This window comes from Eleutherodactylus coqui, unplaced genomic scaffold (genome assembly GCF_035609145.1).
Source record: "Eleutherodactylus coqui strain aEleCoq1 unplaced genomic scaffold, aEleCoq1.hap1 HAP1_SCAFFOLD_540, whole genome shotgun sequence".
Lineage (NCBI taxonomy): Eukaryota > Metazoa > Chordata > Amphibia > Anura > Eleutherodactylidae > Eleutherodactylus > Eleutherodactylus coqui.
Window position 1 is genome coordinate 12,486 of NW_027102040.1, and position 14,297 is coordinate 26,782.

The following is a 14,297-nucleotide window of genomic DNA, read 5'->3' on the forward strand; positions in this document are numbered from 1 at the left end:
GGAGGAACTGTCAACGGGCATTCTAAGCTGAATGTGCCTGCTCTCGTCAGATCGCGGCCGCCAGCCAGCTTGAGGCCTGGCAAGTACCAGTATGGGTGACCGGCTGGGAATCCCAGGTCCCGTTGACTTTTAAGGCCGTGAGTAGGTTTCTTTCCTTTTCGGAGGTGCGTTCGCACTGCAGAAAGCCCATAGGAAAGGAGGAGGAGCTGTCAACGGGCATTCTAAGCTGAATGTGCCTGCTCTCGTCAGATCGCGGCCGCCAGCCAGCTTGAGGCCTGGCAAGTACCAGTATGGGTGACCGGCTGGGAGTCCCAGGTCCCGTTGACTTTTAAGGCCGTGAGTAGGTTTCTTTCCTTTTCGGAGGTGCGTTCGCACTGCAGAAAGCCCATAGGAAAGCAGGAGGAGCTGTCAACGGGCATTCTAAGCTGAATGTGCCTGCTCTCGTCAGATCGCGGCCGCCAGCCAGCTTGAGGCCTGGCAAGTACCAGTATGGGTGACCGGCTGGGAATCCCAGGTCCCGTTGACTTTTAAGGCCGTGAGTAGGTTTCTTTCCTTTTCGGAGGTGCGTTCGCACTGCAGAAAGCCCATAGGAAAGGAGGAGGAGCTGTCAACGGGCATTCTAAGCTGAATGTGCCTGCTCTCGTCAGATCGCGGCCGCCAGCCAGCTTGAGGCCTGGCAAGCACCAGTATGGGTGACCGGCTGGGAATCCCAGGTCCCGTTGACTTTTAAGGCCGTGAGTAGGTTTCTTTCCTTTTCGGAGGTGCGTTCGCACTGCAGAAAGCCCATAGGAAAGGAGGAGGAGCTGTCAACGGGCATTCTAAGCTGAATGTGCCTGCTCTCGTCAGATCGCGGCCGCCAGCCAGCTTGAGGCCTGGCAAGTACCAGTATGGGTGACCGGCTGGGAATCCCAGGTCCCGTTGACTTTTAAGGCCGTGAGTAGGTTTCTTTCCTTTTCGGAGGTGCGTTCGCACTGCAGAAAGCCCATAGGAAAGGAGGAGGAGCTGTCAACGGGCATTCTAAGCTGAATGTGCCTGCTCTCGTCAGATCGCGGCCGCCAGCCAGCTTGAGGCCTGGCAAGTACCAGTATGGGTGACCGGCTGGGAGTCCCAGGTCCCGTTGACTTTTAAGGCCGTGAGTAGGTTTCTTTCCTTTTCGGAGGTGCGTTCGCACTGCAGAAAGCCCATAGGAAAGGAGGAGGAGCTGTCAACGGGCATTCTAAGCTGAATGTGCCTGCTCTCGTCAGATCGCGGCCGCCAGCCAGCTTGAGGCCTGGCAAGTACCAGTATGGGTGACCGGCTGGGAATCCCAGGTCCCGTTGACTTTTAAGGCCGTGAGTAGGTTTCTTTCCTTTTCGGAGGTGCGTTCGCACTGCAGAAAGCCCATAGGAAAGGAGGAGGAGCTGTCAACGGGCATTCTAAGCTGAATGTGCCTGCTCTCGTCAGATCGCGGCCGCCAACCAGCTTGAGGCCTGGCAAGTACCAGTATGGGTGACCGGCTGGGAATCCCAGGTCCCGTTGACTTTTAAGGCCGTGAGTAGGTTTCTTTCCTTTTCGGAGGTGCGTTCGCACTGCAGAAAGCCCATAGGAAAGGAGGAGGAGCTGTCAACGGGCATTCTAAGCTGAATGTGCCTGCTCTCGTCATATCGCGGCCGCCAGCCAGCTTGAGACCTGGCAAGTACCAGTATGGGTGACCGGCTGGGAATCCCAGGTCCCGTTGACTTTTAAGGCCGTGAGTAGGTTTCTTTCCTTTTCGGAGGTGCGTTCGCACTGCAGAAAGCCCATAGGAAAGGAGGAGGAGCTGTCAACGGGCATTCTAAGCTGAATGTGCCTGCTCTCGTCAGATCGCGGCCGCCAGCCAGCTTGAGGCCTGGCAAGTACCAGTATGGGTGACCGGCTGGGAATCCCAGGTCCCGTTGACTTTTAAGGCCGTGAGTAGGTTTCTTTCCTTTTCGGAGGTGCGTTCGCACTGCAGAAAGCCCATAGGAAAGGAGGAGGAGCTGTCAACGGGCATTCTAAGCTGAATGTGCCTGCTCTCGTCTGATCGCGGCCGCCAGCCAGCTTGAGGCCTGGCAAGTACCAGTATGGGTGACCGGCTGGGAATCCCAGGTCCCGTTGACTTTTAAGGCCGTGAGTAGGTTTCTTTCCTTTTCGGAGGTGCGTTCGCACTGCAGAAAGCCCATAGGAAAGGAGGAGGAGCTGTCAATGGGCATTCTAAGCTGAATGGGCCTGCTCTCGTCAGATCGCGGCCGCCAGCCAGCTTGAGGCCTGCCAAGTACCAGTATGGGTGACCGGCTGGGAATCCCAGGTCCCGTTGACTTTTAAGGCCGTGAGTAGGTTTCTTTCCGTTTCGGAGGTGCGTTCGCACTGCAGAAAGCCCATAGGAAAGCAGGAGGAGCTGTCAACGGGCATTCTAAGCTGAATGTGCCTGCTCTCGTCAGATCGCGGCCGCCAGCCAGCTTGAGGCCTGGCAAGTACCAGTATGGGTGACCGGCTGGGAATCCCAGGTCCCGTTGACTTTTAAGGCCGTGAGTAGGTTTCTTTCCTTTTCGGAGGTGCGTTCGCACTGCAGAAAGCCCATAGGAAAGGAGGAGGAGCTGTCAACGGGCATTCTAAGCTGAATGTGCCTGCTCTCGTCAGATCGCGGCCGCCAGCCAGCTTGAGGCCTGGCAAGTACCAGTATGGGTGACCGGCTGGGAATCCCAGGTCCCGTTGACTTTTAAGGCCGTGAGTAGGTTTCTTTCCTTTTCGGAGGTGCGTTCGCACTGCAGAAAGCCCATAGGAAAGGAGGAGGAGCTGTCAACGGGCATTCTAAGCTGAATGTGCCTGCTCTCGTCAGATCGCGGCCGCCAGCCAGCTTGAGGCCTGGCAAGTACCAGTATGGGTGACCGGCTGGGAATCCCAGGTCCCGTTGACTTTTAAGGCCGTGAGTAGGTTTCTTTCCTTTTCGGAGGTGCGTTCGCACTGCAGAAAGCCCATAGGAAAGGAGGAGGAGCTGTCAACGGGCATTCTAAGCTGAATGTGCCTGCTCTCGTCAGATCGCGGCCGCCAGCCAGCTTGAGGCCTGGCAAGTACCAGTATGGGTGACCGGCTGGGAGTCCCAGGTCCCGTTGACTTTTAAGGCCGTGAGTGGGTTTCTTTCCTTTTCGGAGGTGCGTTCGCACTGCAGAAAGCCCATAGGAAAGGAGGAGGAGCTGTCAACGGGCATTCTAAGCTGAATGTGCCTGCTCTCGTCAGATCGCGGCCGCCAGCCAGCTTGAGGCCTGGCAAGTACCAGTATGGGTGACCGGCTGGGAATCCCAGGTCCCGTTGACTTTTAAGGCCGTGAGTAGGTTTTTTTCCTTTTCGGAGGTGCGTTCGCACTGCAGAAAGCCCATAGGAAAGGAGGAGGAGCTGTCAACGGGCATTCTAAGCTGAATGTGCCTGCTCTCGTCAGATCGCGGCCGCCAGCCAGCTTGAGGCCTGGCAAGTACCAGTATGGGTGACCGGCTGGGAATCCCAGGTCCCGTTGACTTTTAAGGCCGTGAGTAGGTGTCTTTCCTTTTCGGAGGTGCGTTCGCACTGCAGAAAGCCCATAGGAAAGGAGGAGGAGCTGTCAACAGGCATTCTAAGCTGAATGTGCCTGCTCTCGTCAGATCGCGGCCGCCAGCCAGCTCGAGGCCTGGCAAGTACCAGTATGGGTGACCGGCTGGGAATCCCAGGTCCCGTTGACTTTTAAGGCCGTGAGTAGGTTTCTTTCCTTTTCGGAGGTGCGTTCGCACTGCAGAAAGCCCATAGGAAAGCAGGAGGAGCTGTCAACGGGCATTCTAAGCTGAATGTGCCTACTCTCGTCAGATCGCGGCCGCCAGCCAGCTTGAGGCCTGGCAAGTACCAGTATGGGTGACCGGCTGGGAATCCCAGGTCCCGTTGACTTTTAAGGCCGTGAGTAGGTTTCTTTCCTTTTCGGAGGTGCGTTCGCACTGCAGAAAGCCCATAGGAAAGGAGGAGGAGCTGTCAACGGGCATTCTATGCTGAATGTGCCTGCTCTCGTCTGATCGCGGCCGCCAGCCAGCTTGAGGCCTGGCAAGTACCAGTATGGGTGACCGGCTGGGAATCCCAGGTCCCGTTGACTTTTAAGGCCGTGAGTAGGTTTCTTTCCTTTTCGGAGGTGCGTTCGCACTGCAGAAAGCCCATAGGAAAGGAGGAGGAGCTGTCAATGGGCATTCTAAGCTGAATGGGCCTGCTCTCGTCAGATCGCGGCCGCCAGCCAGCTTGAGGCCTGCCAAGTACCAGTATGGGTGACCGGCTGGGAATCCCAGGTCCCGTTGACTTTTAAGGCCGTGAGTAGGTTTCTTTCCGTTTCGGAGGTGCGTTCGCACTGCAGAAAGCCCATAGGAAAGCAGGAGGAGCTGTCAACGGGCATTCTAAGCTGGATGTGCCTGCTCTCGTCAGATCGCGGCCGCCAGCCAGCTTGAGGCCTGGCAAGTACCAGTATGGGTGACCGGCTGGGAATCCCAGGTCCCGTTGACTTTTAAGGCCGTGAGTAGGTTTCTTTCCTTTTCGGAGGTGCGTTCGCACTGCAGAAAGCCCATAGGAAAGGAGGAGGAACTGTCAACGGGCATTCTAAGCTGAATGTGCCTGCTCTCGTCAGATCGCGGCCGCCAGCCAGCTTGAGGCCTGGCAAGTACCAGTATGGGTGACCGGCTGGGAATCCCAGGTCCCGTTGACTTTTAAGGCCGTGAGTAGGTTTCTTTCCTTTTCGGAGGTGCGTTCGCACTGCAGAAAGCCCATAGGAAAGGAGGAGGAGCTGTCAACGGGCATTCTAAGCTGAATGTGCCTGCTCTCGTCAGATCGCGGCCGCCAGCCAGCTTGAGGCCTGGCAAGTACCAGTATGGGTGACCGGCTGGGAGTCCCAGGTCCCGTTGACTTTTAAGGCCGTGAGTAGGTTTCTTTCCTTTTCGGAGGTGCGTTCGCACTGCAGAAAGCCCATAGGAAAGCAGGAGGAGCTGTCAACGGGCATTCTAAGCTGAATGTGCCTGCTCTCGTCAGATCGCGGCCGCCAGCCAGCTTGAGGCCTGGCAAGTACCAGTATGGGTGACCGGCTGGGAATCCCAGGTCCCGTTGACTTTTAAGGCCGTGAGTAGGTTTCTTTCCTTTTCGGAGGTGCGTTCGCACTGCAGAAAGCCCATAGGAAAGGAGGAGGAGCTGTCAACGGGCATTCTAAGCTGAATGTGCCTGCTCTCGTCAGATCGCGGCCGCCAGCCAGCTTGAGGCCTGGCAAGCACCAGTATGGGTGACCGGCTGGGAATCCCAGGTCCCGTTGACTTTTAAGGCCGTGAGTAGGTTTCTTTCCTTTTCGGAGGTGCGTTCGCACTGCAGAAAGCCCATAGGAAAGGAGGAGGAGCTGTCAACGGGCATTCTAAGCTGAATGTGCCTGCTCTCGTCAGATCGCGGCCGCCAGCCAGCTTGAGGCCTGGCAAGTACCAGTATGGGTGACCGGCTGGGAATCCCAGGTCCCGTTGACTTTTAAGGCCGTGAGTAGGTTTCTTTCCTTTTCGGAGGTGCGTTCGCACTGCAGAAAGCCCATAGGAAAGGAGGAGGAGCTGTCAACGGGCATTCTAAGCTGAATGTGCCTGCTCTCGTCAGATCGCGGCCGCCAGCCAGCTTGAGGCCTGGCAAGTACCAGTATGGGTGACCGGCTGGGAGTCCCAGGTCCCGTTGACTTTTAAGGCCGTGAGTAGGTTTCTTTCCTTTTCGGAGGTGCGTTCGCACTGCAGAAAGCCCATAGGAAAGGAGGAGGAGCTGTCAACGGGCATTCTAAGCTGAATGTGCCTGCTCTCGTCAGATCGCGGCCGCCAGCCAGCTTGAGGCCTGGCAAGTACCAGTATGGGTGACCGGCTGGGAATCCCAGGTCCCGTTGACTTTTAAGGCCGTGAGTAGGTTTCTTTCCTTTTCGGAGGTGCGTTCGCACTGCAGAAAGCCCATAGGAAAGGAGGAGGAGCTGTCAACGGGCATTCTAAGCTGAATGTGCCTGCTCTCGTCAGATCGCGGCCGCCAGCCAGCTTGAGGCCTGGCAAGTACCAGTATGGGTGACCGGCTGGGAATCCCAGGTCCCGTTGACTTTTAAGGCCGTGAGTAGGTTTCTTTCCTTTTCGGAGGTGCGTTCGCACTGCAGAAAGCCCATAGGAAAGGAGGAGGAGCTGTCAACGGGCATTCTAAGCTGAATGTGCCTGCTCTCGTCAGATCGTGGCCGCCAGCCAGCTTGAGGCCTGGCAAGTACCAGTATGGGTGACCGGCTGGGAATCCCAGGTCCCGTTGACTTTTAAGGCCGTGAGTAGGTTTCTTTCCGTTTCGGAGGTGCGTTCGCACTGCAGAAAGCCCATAGGAAAGGAGGAGGAGCTGTCAACGGGCATTCTAAGCTGAATGTGCCTGCTCTCGTCAGATCGCGGCCGCCAGCCAGCTTGAGGCCTGGCAAGTACCAGTATGGGTGACCGGCTGGGAATCCCAGGTCCCGTTGACTTTTAAGGCCGTGAGTAGGTTTCTTTCCTTTTCGGAGGTGCGTTCGCACTGCAGAAAGCCCATAGGAAAGGAGGAAGAGCTGTCAACGGGCATTCTAAGCTGAATGTGCCTGCTCTCGTCAGATCGCGGCCGCCAGCCAGCTTGAGGCCTGGCAAGCACCAGTATGGGTGAGCGGCTGGGAATCCCAGGTCCCATTGACTTTTAAGGCCGTGAGTAGGTTTCTTTCCTTTTCGGAGGTGCGTTCGCACTGCAGAAAGCCCATAGGAAAGGAGGAGGAGCTGTCAACGGGCATTCTAAGCTGAATGTGCCTGCTCTCGTCAGATCGCGGCCGCCAGCCAGCTTGAGGCCTGGCAAGTACCAGTATGGGTGACCGGCTGGGAATCCCAGGTCCCATTGACTTTTAAGGCCGTGAGTAGGTTTCTTTCCTTTTCGGAGGTGCGTTCGCACTGCAGAAAGCCCATAGGAAAGGAGGAGGAGCTGTCAACGGGCATTCTAAGCTGAATGTGCCTGCTCTCGTCAGATCGCGGCCGCCAGCAAGCTTGAGGCCTGGCAAGTACCAGTATGGGTGACCGGCTGGGAATCCCAGGTCCCGTTGACTTTTAAGGCCGTGAGTAGGTTTCTTTCCGTTTCGGAGGTGCGTTCGCACTGCAGAAAGCCCATAGGAAAGGAGGAAGAGCTGTCAACGGGCATTCTAAGCTGAATGTGCCTGCTCTCGTCAGATCGCGGCCGCCAGCCAGCTTGAGGCCTGGCAAGTACCAGTATGGGTAAGCGGCTGGGAATCCCAGGTCCCGTTGACTTTTAAGGCCGTGAGTAGGTTTCTTTCCTTTTCGGAGGTGCGTTCGCACTGCAGAAAGCACATAGGAAAGGAGGAGGAGCTGTCAACGGGCATTCTAAGCTGAATGTGCCTGCTCTCGTCAGATCGCGGCCGCCAGCCAGCTTGAGGCCTGGCAAGTACCAGTATGGGTGACCGGCTGGGAATCCCAGGTCCCGTTGACTTTTAAGGCCGTGAGTAGGTTTCTTTCCTTTTCGGAGGTGCGTTCGCACTGCAGAAAGCCCATAGGAAAGGAGGAGGAGCTGTCAACGGGCATTCTAAGCTGAATGTGCCTGCTCTCGTCAGATCGCGGCCGCCAGCCAGCTTGAGGCCTGGCAAGTACCAGTATGGGTGACCGGCTGGGAATCCCAGGTCCCGTTGACTTTTAAGGCCGTGAGTAGGTTTTTTTCCTTTTCGGAGGTGCGTTCGCACTGCAGAAAGCCCATAGGAAAGGAGGAGGAGCTGTCAACGGGCATTCTAAGCTGAATGTGCCTGCTCTCGTCAGATCGCGGCCGCCAGCCAGCTTGAGGCCTGGCAAGTACCAGTATGGGTGACCGGCTGGGAATCCCAGGTCCCGTTGACTTTTAAGGCCGTGAGTAGGTTTCTTTCCTTTTCGGAGGTGCGTTCGCACTGCAGAAAGCCCATAGGAAAGGAGGAGGAGCTGTCAACGGGCATTCTAAGCTGAATGTGCCTGCTCTCGTCAGATCGCGGCCGCCAGCCAGCTTGAGGCCTGGCAAGTACCAGTATGGGTGACCGGCTGGGAATCCCAGGTCCCGTTGACTTTTAAGGCCGTGAGTAGGTTTCTTTCCTTTTCGGAGGTGCGTTCGCACTGCAGAAAGCCCATAGGAAAGGAGGAGGAGCTGTCAACGGGCATTCTAAGCTGAATGTGCCTGCTCTCGTCAGATCGCGGCCGCCAGCCAGCTTGAGGCCTGGCAAGCATCAGTATGGGTGAACGGCTGGGAATCCCAGGTCCCATTGACTTTTAAGGCCGTGAGTAGGTTTCTTTCCTTTTCGGAGGTGCGTTCGCACTGCAGAAAGCCCATAGGAAAGGAGGAGGAGCTGTCAACGGGCATTCTAAGCTGAATGTGCCTGCTCTCGTCAGATCGCGGGCGCCAGCCAGCTTGAGGCCTGGCAAGTACCAGTATGGGTGACCGGCTGGGAATCCCTGGTCCCGTTGACTTTTAAGGCCGTGAGTAGGTTTCTTTCCTTTTCGGAGGTGCGTTTGCACTGCAGAAAGCCCATAGGAAAGGAGGAGGAGCTGTCAACGGGCATTCTAAGCTGAATGTGCCTGCTCTCGTCAGATCGCGGCCGCCAGCCAGCTTGAGGCCTGGCAAGTACCAGTATGGGTGACCGGCTCGGAATCCCAGGTCCCGTTGACTTTTAAGGCCGTGAGTAGGTTTCTTTCCTTTTCGGAGGTGCGTTCGCACTGCAGAAAGCCCATAGGAAAGCAGGAGGAGCTGTCAACGGGCATTCTAAGCTGAATGTGCCTGCTCTCGTCAGATCGCGGCCGCCAGCCAGCTTGAGGCCTGGCAAGTACCAGTATGGGTGACCGGCTGGAAATCCCAGGTCCCGTTGACTTTTAAGGCCGTGAGTAGGTTTCTTTCCTTTTCGGAGGTGCGTTCGCACTGCAGAAAGCCCATAGGAAAGGAGGAGGAGCTGTCAACGGGCATTCTAAGCTGAATGTGCCTGCTCTCGTCAGATCGCGGCCGCCAGCCAGCTTGAGGCCTGGCAAGTACCAGTATGGGTGACCGGCTGGGAATCCCAGGTCCCGTTGACTTTTAAGGCCGTGAGTAGGTTTCTTTCCTTTTCGGAGGTGCGTTCGCACTGCAGAAAGCCCATAGGAAAGGAGAAGGAGCTGTCAACGGGCGTTCTAAGCTGAATGTGCCTGCTCTCGTCAGATCGCGGCCGCCAGCCAGCTTGAGGCCTGGCAAGCACCAGTATGGGTGAGCGGCTGGGAATCCCAGGTCCCGTTGACTTTTAAGGCCGTGAGTAGGTTTCTTTCCTTTTCGGAGGTGCGTTCGCACTGCAGAAAGCCCATAGGAAAGGAGGAGGAGCTGTCAACGGGCATTCTAAGCTGAATGTGCCTGCTCTCGTCAGATCGCGGCCGCCAGCCAGCTTGAGGCCTGGCAAGTACCAGTATGGGTGACCGGCTGGGAATCCCAGGTCCCGTTGACTTTTAAGGCCGTGAGTAGGTTTCTTTCCTTTTCGGAGGTGCGTTCGCACTGCAGAAAGCCCATAGGAAAGGAGGAGGCGCTGTCAACGGGCATTCTTAGCTGAATGTGCCTGCTCTCGTCAGATCGCGGCCGCCAGCCAGCTTGAGGCCTGGCAAGTACCAGTATGGGTGACCGGCTGGGAATCCCAGGTCCCGTTGACTTTTAAGGCCGTGAGTAGGTTTCTTTCCTTTTCGGAGGTGCGTTCGCACTGCAGAAAGCCCATAGGAAAGGAGGAGGAGCTGTCAACGGGTATTCTAAGCTGAATGTGCCTGCTCTCGTCAGATCGCGGCCGCCAGCCAGCTTGAGGCCTGGCAAGTACCAGTATGGGTGACCGGCTGGGAATCCCAGGTCCCGTTGACTTTTAAGGCCGTGAGTAGGTTTCTTTCCTTTTCGGAGGTGCGTTCGCACTGCAGAAAGCCCATAGGAAAGGAGGAGGAGCTGTCAACGGGCATTCTAAGCTGAATGTGCCTGCTCTCGTCAGATCGCGGCCGCCAGCCAGCTTGAGGCCTGGCAAGTACCAGTATGGGTGACCGGCTGGGAATCCCAGGTCCCGTTGACTTTTAAGGCCGTGAGTAGGTTTCTTTCCTTTTCGGAGGTGCGTTCGCACTGCAGAAAGCCCATAGGAAAGGAGGAGGAGCTGTCAACGGGCATTCTAAGCTGAATGTGCCTGCTCTCGTCAGATCGCGGCCGCCAGCCAGCTTGAGGCCTGGCAAGTACCAGTATGGGTGACCGGCTGGGAATCCCAGGTCCCGTTGACTTTTAAGGCCGTGAGTAGGTTTCTTTCCTTTTCGGAGGTGCGTTCGCACTGCAGAAAGCCCATAGGAAAGGAGGAGGAGCTGTCAACGGGCATTCTAAGCTGAATGTGCCTGCTCTCGTCAGATCGCGGCCGCCAGCCAGCTTGAGGCCTGGCAAGTACCAGTATGGGTGACCGGCTGGGAATCCCAGGTCCCGTTGACTTTTAAGGCCGTGAGTAGGTTTCTTTCCTTTTCGGAGGTGCGTTCGCACTGCAGAAAGCCCATAGGAAAGGAGGAGGAGCTGTCAACGGGCATTCTAAGCTGAATGTGCCTGCTCTCGTCAGATCGCGGCCGCCAGCCAGCTTGAGGCCTGGCAAGCACCAGTATGGGTGAGCGGCTGGGAATCCCAGGTCCCATTGACTTTTAAGGCCGTGAGTAGGTTTCTTTCCTTTTCGGAGGTGCGTTCGCACTGCAGAAAGCCCATAGGAAAGGAGGAGGAGCTGTCAACGGGCATTCTAAGCTGAATGTGCCTGCTCTCGTCAGATCGCGGCCGCCAGCCAGCTTGAGGCCTGGCAAGTACCAGTATGGGTGACCGGCTGGGAATCCCTGGTCCTGTTGACTTTTAAGGCCGTGAGTAGGTTTCTTTCCTTTTCGGAGGTGCGTTTGCACTGCAGAAAGCCCATAGGAAAGGAGGAGGAGCTGTCAACGGGCATTCTAAGCTGAATGTGCCTGCTCTCGTCAGATCGCGGCCGCCAGCCAGCTTGAGGCCTGGCAAGTACCAGTATGGGTGACCGGCTCGGAATCCCAGGTCCCGTTGACTTTTAAGGCCGTGAGTAGGTTTCTTTCCTTTTCGGAGGTGCGTTCGCACTGCAGAAAGCCCATAGGAAAGCAGGAGGAGCTGTCAACGGGCATTCTAAGCTGAATGTGCCTGCTCTCGTCAGATCGCGGCCGCCAGCCAGCTTGAGGCCTGGCAAGTACCAGTATGGGTGACCGGCTGGGAATCCCAGGTCCCGTTGACTTTTAAGGCCGTGAGTAGGTTTCTTTCCTTTTCGGAGGTGCGTTCGCACTGCAGAAAGCCCATAGGAAAGGAGGAGGAGCTGTCAACGGGCATTCTAAGCTGAATGTGCCTGCTCTCGTCAGATCGCGGCCGCCAGCCAGCTTGAGGCCTGGCAAGTACCAGTATGGGTGACCGGCTGGGAATCCCAGGTCCCGTTGACTTTTAAGGCCGTGAGTAGGTTTCTTTCCTTTTCGGAGGTGCGTTCGCACTGCAGAAAGCCCATAGGAAAGGAGAAGGAGCTGTCAACGGGCGTTCTAAGCTGAATGTGCCTGCTCTCGTCAGATCGCGGCCGCCAGCCAGCTTGAGGCCTGGCAAGCACCAGTATGGGTGAGCGGCTGGGAATCCCAGGTCCCGTTGACTTTTAAGGCCGTGAGTAGGTTTCTTTCCTTTTCGGAGGTGCGTTTGCACTGCAGAAAGCCCATAGGAAAGGAGGAGGAGCTGTCAACGGGCATTCTAAGCTGAATGTGCCTGCTCTCGTCAGATCGCGGCCGCCAGCCAGCTTGAGGCCTGGCAAGTACCAGTATGGGTGACCGGCTGGGAATCCCAGGTCCCGTTGACTTTTAAGGCCGTGAGTAGGTTTCTTTCCTTTTCGGAGGTGCGTTCGCACTGCAGAAAGCCCATAGGAAAGGAGGAGGAGCTGTCAACGGGCATTCTAAGCTGAATGTGCCTGCTCTCGTCAGATCGCGGCCGCCAGCCAGCTTGAGGCCTGGCAAGTACCAGTATGGGTGACCGGCTGGGAATCCCAGGTCCCGTTGACTTTTAAGGCCGTGAGTAGGTTTCTTTCCTTTTCGGAGGTGCGTTCGCACTGCAGAAAGCCCATAGGAAAGGAGGAGGAGCTGTCAACGGGCATTCTAAGCTGAATGTGCCTGCTCTCGTCAGATCGCGGCCGCCAGCCAGCTTGAGGCCTGGCAAGTACCAGTATGGGTGACCGGCTGGGAATCCCAGGTCCCGTTGACTTTTAAGGCCGTGAGTAGGTTTCTTTCCTTTTCGGAGGTGCGTTCGCACTGCAGAAAGCCCATAGGAAAGGAGGAGGAGCTGTCAACGGGCATTCTAAGCTGAATGTGCCTGCTCTCGTCAGATCGCGGCCGCCAGCCAGCTTGAGGCCTGGCAAGCACCAGTATGGGTGAGCGGCTGGGAATCCCAGGTCCCATTGACTTTTAAGGCCGTGAGTAGGTTTCTTTCCTTTTCGGAGGTGCGTTCGCACTGCAGAAAGCCCATAGGAAAGGAGGAGGAGCTGTCAACGGGCATTCTAAGCTGAATGTGCCTGCTCTCGTCAGATCGCGGCCGCCAGCCAGCTTGAGGCCTGGCAAGTACCAGTATGGGTGACCGGCTGGGAATCCCAGGTCCCATTGACTTTTAAGGCCGTGAGTAGGTTTCTTTCCTTTTTGGAGGTGCGTTCGCACTGCAGAAAGCCCATAGGAAAGGAGGAGGAGCTGTCAACGGGCATTCTAAGCTGAATGTGCCTGCTCTCGTCAGATCGCGGCCGCCAGCAAGCTTGAGGCCTGGCAAGTACCAGTATGGGTGACCGGCTGGGAATCCCAGGTCCCGTTGACTTTTAAGGCCGTGAGTAGGTTTCTTTCCGTTTCGGAGGTGCGTTCGCACTGCAGAAAGCCCATAGGAAAGGAGGAGGAGCTGTCAACGGGCATTCTAAGCTGAATGTGCCTGCTCTCGTCAGATCGCGGCTGCCAGCCAGCTTGAGGCCTGGCAAGTACCAGTATGGGTGACCGGCTGGGAATCCCAGGTCCCGTTGACTTTTAAGGCCGTGAGTAGGTTTCTTTCCTTTTCGGAGGTGCGTTCGCACTGCAGAAAGCCCATAGGAAAGGAGGAGGAGCTGTCAACGGGCATTCTAAGCTGAATGTGCCTGGTCTCGTCAGATCGCGGCCGCCAGCCAGCTTGAGGCCTGGCAAGTACCAGTATGGGTGACCGGCTGGGAATCCCAGGTCCCGTTGACTTTTAAGGCCGTGAGTAGGTTTCTTTCCGTTTCGGAGGTGCGTTCGCACTGCACAAAGCCCATAGGAAAGGAGGAGGAGCTGTCAACGGGCATTCTAAGCTGAATGTGCCTGCTCTCGTCAGATTGCGGCCGCCAGCCAGCTTGAGGCCTGGCAAGTACCAGTATGGGTGACCGGCTGGGAATCCCAGGTCCCATTGACTTTTAAGGCCGTGAGTAGGTTTCTTTCCTTTTCGGAGGTGCGTTCGCACTGCAGAAAGCCCATAGGAAAGCAGGAGGAGCTGTCAACAGGCATTCTAAGCTGAATGTGCCTGCTCTCGTCAGATCGCGGCCGCCAGCCAGCTTGAGGCCTGGCAAGTACCAGTATGGGTGACCGGCTGGGAATCCCAGGTCCCGTTGACTTTTAAGGCCGTGAGTAGGTTTCTTTCCTTTTCGGAGGTGCGTTCGCACTGCAGAAAGCCCATAGGAAAGGAGGAGGAGCTGTCAACGGGCATTCTAAGCTGAATGTGCCTGCTCTCGTCAGATCACGGCCGCCAGCCAGCTTGAGGCCTGGCAAGTACCAGTATGGGTGACCGGCTGGGAATCCCAGGTCCCGTTGACTTTTAAGGCCGTGAGTAGGTTTCTTTCCTTTTCGGAGGTGCGTTCGCACTGCAGAAAGCCCATAGGAAAGGAGGAGGAGCTGTCAACGGGCATTCTAAGCTGAATGTGCCTGCTCTCGTCAGATCGCGGCCGCCAGCCAGCTTGAGGCCTGGCAAGTACCAGTATGGGTGACCGGCTGGGAATCCCAGGTCCCGTTGACTTTTAAGGCCGTGAGTAGGTTTCTTTCCTTTTCGGAGGTGCGTTCGCACTGCAGAAAGCACATAGGAAAGGAGGAGGAGCTGTCAACGGGCATTCTAAGCTGAATGTGCCTGCTCTCGTCAGATCGCGGCCGCCAGCCAGCTTGAGGCCTGGCAAGTACCAGTATGGGTGACCGGCTGGGAATCCCAGGTCCCGTTGACTTTTAAGGCCGTGAGTAGGTTTCTTTCCTTTTCGGAGGTGC

General features: G+C 56.7%; 61 pseudogenes; all 61 read left to right on the top strand.

The window, feature by feature from the left end:
• The first annotated feature begins 9 nt into the window (after positions 1-9).
• LOC136595164 (5S ribosomal RNA) lies at positions 10-128 on the top strand (annotated as a pseudogene).
• Positions 129-208: 80 nt separating this feature from the next.
• Positions 209-327, top strand: LOC136595051 (5S ribosomal RNA; annotated as a pseudogene).
• An 80-nt stretch (positions 328-407) lies between these two features.
• Positions 408-526, top strand: LOC136595167 (5S ribosomal RNA; annotated as a pseudogene).
• An 80-nt stretch (positions 527-606) lies between these two features.
• Positions 607-725, top strand: LOC136595141 (5S ribosomal RNA; annotated as a pseudogene).
• An 80-nt stretch (positions 726-805) lies between these two features.
• On the top strand, positions 806-924 carry LOC136595168 (5S ribosomal RNA; annotated as a pseudogene).
• An 80-nt stretch (positions 925-1,004) lies between these two features.
• On the top strand, positions 1,005-1,123 carry LOC136595052 (5S ribosomal RNA; annotated as a pseudogene).
• An 80-nt stretch (positions 1,124-1,203) lies between these two features.
• LOC136594997 (5S ribosomal RNA) lies at positions 1,204-1,322 on the top strand (annotated as a pseudogene).
• Positions 1,323-1,402: 80 nt separating this feature from the next.
• Positions 1,403-1,521, top strand: LOC136594917 (5S ribosomal RNA; annotated as a pseudogene).
• Positions 1,522-1,800: 279 nt separating this feature from the next.
• LOC136595169 (5S ribosomal RNA) lies at positions 1,801-1,919 on the top strand (annotated as a pseudogene).
• An 80-nt stretch (positions 1,920-1,999) lies between these two features.
• Positions 2,000-2,118, top strand: LOC136595037 (5S ribosomal RNA; annotated as a pseudogene).
• Positions 2,119-2,397: 279 nt separating this feature from the next.
• LOC136595170 (5S ribosomal RNA) lies at positions 2,398-2,516 on the top strand (annotated as a pseudogene).
• Positions 2,517-2,596: 80 nt separating this feature from the next.
• On the top strand, positions 2,597-2,715 carry LOC136595171 (5S ribosomal RNA; annotated as a pseudogene).
• An 80-nt stretch (positions 2,716-2,795) lies between these two features.
• On the top strand, positions 2,796-2,914 carry LOC136595172 (5S ribosomal RNA; annotated as a pseudogene).
• Positions 2,915-2,994: 80 nt separating this feature from the next.
• LOC136595053 (5S ribosomal RNA) lies at positions 2,995-3,113 on the top strand (annotated as a pseudogene).
• Positions 3,114-3,193: 80 nt separating this feature from the next.
• On the top strand, positions 3,194-3,312 carry LOC136595173 (5S ribosomal RNA; annotated as a pseudogene).
• Positions 3,313-3,392: 80 nt separating this feature from the next.
• Positions 3,393-3,511, top strand: LOC136595174 (5S ribosomal RNA; annotated as a pseudogene).
• Positions 3,512-3,591: 80 nt separating this feature from the next.
• LOC136595136 (5S ribosomal RNA) lies at positions 3,592-3,710 on the top strand (annotated as a pseudogene).
• An 80-nt stretch (positions 3,711-3,790) lies between these two features.
• On the top strand, positions 3,791-3,909 carry LOC136595134 (5S ribosomal RNA; annotated as a pseudogene).
• Positions 3,910-3,989: 80 nt separating this feature from the next.
• On the top strand, positions 3,990-4,108 carry LOC136595096 (5S ribosomal RNA; annotated as a pseudogene).
• A 279-nt stretch (positions 4,109-4,387) lies between these two features.
• LOC136595029 (5S ribosomal RNA) lies at positions 4,388-4,506 on the top strand (annotated as a pseudogene).
• An 80-nt stretch (positions 4,507-4,586) lies between these two features.
• On the top strand, positions 4,587-4,705 carry LOC136595175 (5S ribosomal RNA; annotated as a pseudogene).
• Positions 4,706-4,785: 80 nt separating this feature from the next.
• On the top strand, positions 4,786-4,904 carry LOC136595054 (5S ribosomal RNA; annotated as a pseudogene).
• Positions 4,905-4,984: 80 nt separating this feature from the next.
• LOC136595176 (5S ribosomal RNA) lies at positions 4,985-5,103 on the top strand (annotated as a pseudogene).
• An 80-nt stretch (positions 5,104-5,183) lies between these two features.
• On the top strand, positions 5,184-5,302 carry LOC136595142 (5S ribosomal RNA; annotated as a pseudogene).
• An 80-nt stretch (positions 5,303-5,382) lies between these two features.
• LOC136595179 (5S ribosomal RNA) lies at positions 5,383-5,501 on the top strand (annotated as a pseudogene).
• An 80-nt stretch (positions 5,502-5,581) lies between these two features.
• Positions 5,582-5,700, top strand: LOC136595056 (5S ribosomal RNA; annotated as a pseudogene).
• An 80-nt stretch (positions 5,701-5,780) lies between these two features.
• LOC136595180 (5S ribosomal RNA) lies at positions 5,781-5,899 on the top strand (annotated as a pseudogene).
• Positions 5,900-5,979: 80 nt separating this feature from the next.
• LOC136595181 (5S ribosomal RNA) lies at positions 5,980-6,098 on the top strand (annotated as a pseudogene).
• Positions 6,099-6,178: 80 nt separating this feature from the next.
• On the top strand, positions 6,179-6,297 carry LOC136595094 (5S ribosomal RNA; annotated as a pseudogene).
• Positions 6,298-6,377: 80 nt separating this feature from the next.
• LOC136595182 (5S ribosomal RNA) lies at positions 6,378-6,496 on the top strand (annotated as a pseudogene).
• Positions 6,497-6,775: 279 nt separating this feature from the next.
• Positions 6,776-6,894, top strand: LOC136595103 (5S ribosomal RNA; annotated as a pseudogene).
• An 80-nt stretch (positions 6,895-6,974) lies between these two features.
• On the top strand, positions 6,975-7,093 carry LOC136595112 (5S ribosomal RNA; annotated as a pseudogene).
• A 279-nt stretch (positions 7,094-7,372) lies between these two features.
• Positions 7,373-7,491, top strand: LOC136595183 (5S ribosomal RNA; annotated as a pseudogene).
• An 80-nt stretch (positions 7,492-7,571) lies between these two features.
• On the top strand, positions 7,572-7,690 carry LOC136594918 (5S ribosomal RNA; annotated as a pseudogene).
• Positions 7,691-7,770: 80 nt separating this feature from the next.
• LOC136594919 (5S ribosomal RNA) lies at positions 7,771-7,889 on the top strand (annotated as a pseudogene).
• An 80-nt stretch (positions 7,890-7,969) lies between these two features.
• Positions 7,970-8,088, top strand: LOC136594920 (5S ribosomal RNA; annotated as a pseudogene).
• Positions 8,089-8,367: 279 nt separating this feature from the next.
• On the top strand, positions 8,368-8,486 carry LOC136595048 (5S ribosomal RNA; annotated as a pseudogene).
• An 80-nt stretch (positions 8,487-8,566) lies between these two features.
• On the top strand, positions 8,567-8,685 carry LOC136595090 (5S ribosomal RNA; annotated as a pseudogene).
• Positions 8,686-8,765: 80 nt separating this feature from the next.
• On the top strand, positions 8,766-8,884 carry LOC136595109 (5S ribosomal RNA; annotated as a pseudogene).
• An 80-nt stretch (positions 8,885-8,964) lies between these two features.
• LOC136594921 (5S ribosomal RNA) lies at positions 8,965-9,083 on the top strand (annotated as a pseudogene).
• Positions 9,084-9,362: 279 nt separating this feature from the next.
• LOC136594923 (5S ribosomal RNA) lies at positions 9,363-9,481 on the top strand (annotated as a pseudogene).
• Positions 9,482-9,561: 80 nt separating this feature from the next.
• On the top strand, positions 9,562-9,680 carry LOC136595045 (5S ribosomal RNA; annotated as a pseudogene).
• An 80-nt stretch (positions 9,681-9,760) lies between these two features.
• LOC136595070 (5S ribosomal RNA) lies at positions 9,761-9,879 on the top strand (annotated as a pseudogene).
• Positions 9,880-9,959: 80 nt separating this feature from the next.
• LOC136594925 (5S ribosomal RNA) lies at positions 9,960-10,078 on the top strand (annotated as a pseudogene).
• An 80-nt stretch (positions 10,079-10,158) lies between these two features.
• Positions 10,159-10,277, top strand: LOC136594926 (5S ribosomal RNA; annotated as a pseudogene).
• An 80-nt stretch (positions 10,278-10,357) lies between these two features.
• Positions 10,358-10,476, top strand: LOC136594927 (5S ribosomal RNA; annotated as a pseudogene).
• A 279-nt stretch (positions 10,477-10,755) lies between these two features.
• On the top strand, positions 10,756-10,874 carry LOC136595043 (5S ribosomal RNA; annotated as a pseudogene).
• An 80-nt stretch (positions 10,875-10,954) lies between these two features.
• On the top strand, positions 10,955-11,073 carry LOC136595091 (5S ribosomal RNA; annotated as a pseudogene).
• Positions 11,074-11,153: 80 nt separating this feature from the next.
• Positions 11,154-11,272, top strand: LOC136594928 (5S ribosomal RNA; annotated as a pseudogene).
• Positions 11,273-11,352: 80 nt separating this feature from the next.
• LOC136594929 (5S ribosomal RNA) lies at positions 11,353-11,471 on the top strand (annotated as a pseudogene).
• Positions 11,472-11,750: 279 nt separating this feature from the next.
• Positions 11,751-11,869, top strand: LOC136594930 (5S ribosomal RNA; annotated as a pseudogene).
• Positions 11,870-11,949: 80 nt separating this feature from the next.
• On the top strand, positions 11,950-12,068 carry LOC136594931 (5S ribosomal RNA; annotated as a pseudogene).
• An 80-nt stretch (positions 12,069-12,148) lies between these two features.
• Positions 12,149-12,267, top strand: LOC136594932 (5S ribosomal RNA; annotated as a pseudogene).
• A 279-nt stretch (positions 12,268-12,546) lies between these two features.
• LOC136595104 (5S ribosomal RNA) lies at positions 12,547-12,665 on the top strand (annotated as a pseudogene).
• Positions 12,666-12,745: 80 nt separating this feature from the next.
• LOC136595113 (5S ribosomal RNA) lies at positions 12,746-12,864 on the top strand (annotated as a pseudogene).
• Positions 12,865-12,944: 80 nt separating this feature from the next.
• On the top strand, positions 12,945-13,063 carry LOC136595039 (5S ribosomal RNA; annotated as a pseudogene).
• An 80-nt stretch (positions 13,064-13,143) lies between these two features.
• Positions 13,144-13,262, top strand: LOC136595115 (5S ribosomal RNA; annotated as a pseudogene).
• A 279-nt stretch (positions 13,263-13,541) lies between these two features.
• LOC136595117 (5S ribosomal RNA) lies at positions 13,542-13,660 on the top strand (annotated as a pseudogene).
• Positions 13,661-13,740: 80 nt separating this feature from the next.
• On the top strand, positions 13,741-13,859 carry LOC136595107 (5S ribosomal RNA; annotated as a pseudogene).
• Positions 13,860-13,939: 80 nt separating this feature from the next.
• LOC136594934 (5S ribosomal RNA) lies at positions 13,940-14,058 on the top strand (annotated as a pseudogene).
• An 80-nt stretch (positions 14,059-14,138) lies between these two features.
• On the top strand, positions 14,139-14,257 carry LOC136594935 (5S ribosomal RNA; annotated as a pseudogene).
• Positions 14,258-14,297: the final 40 nt, after the last annotated feature.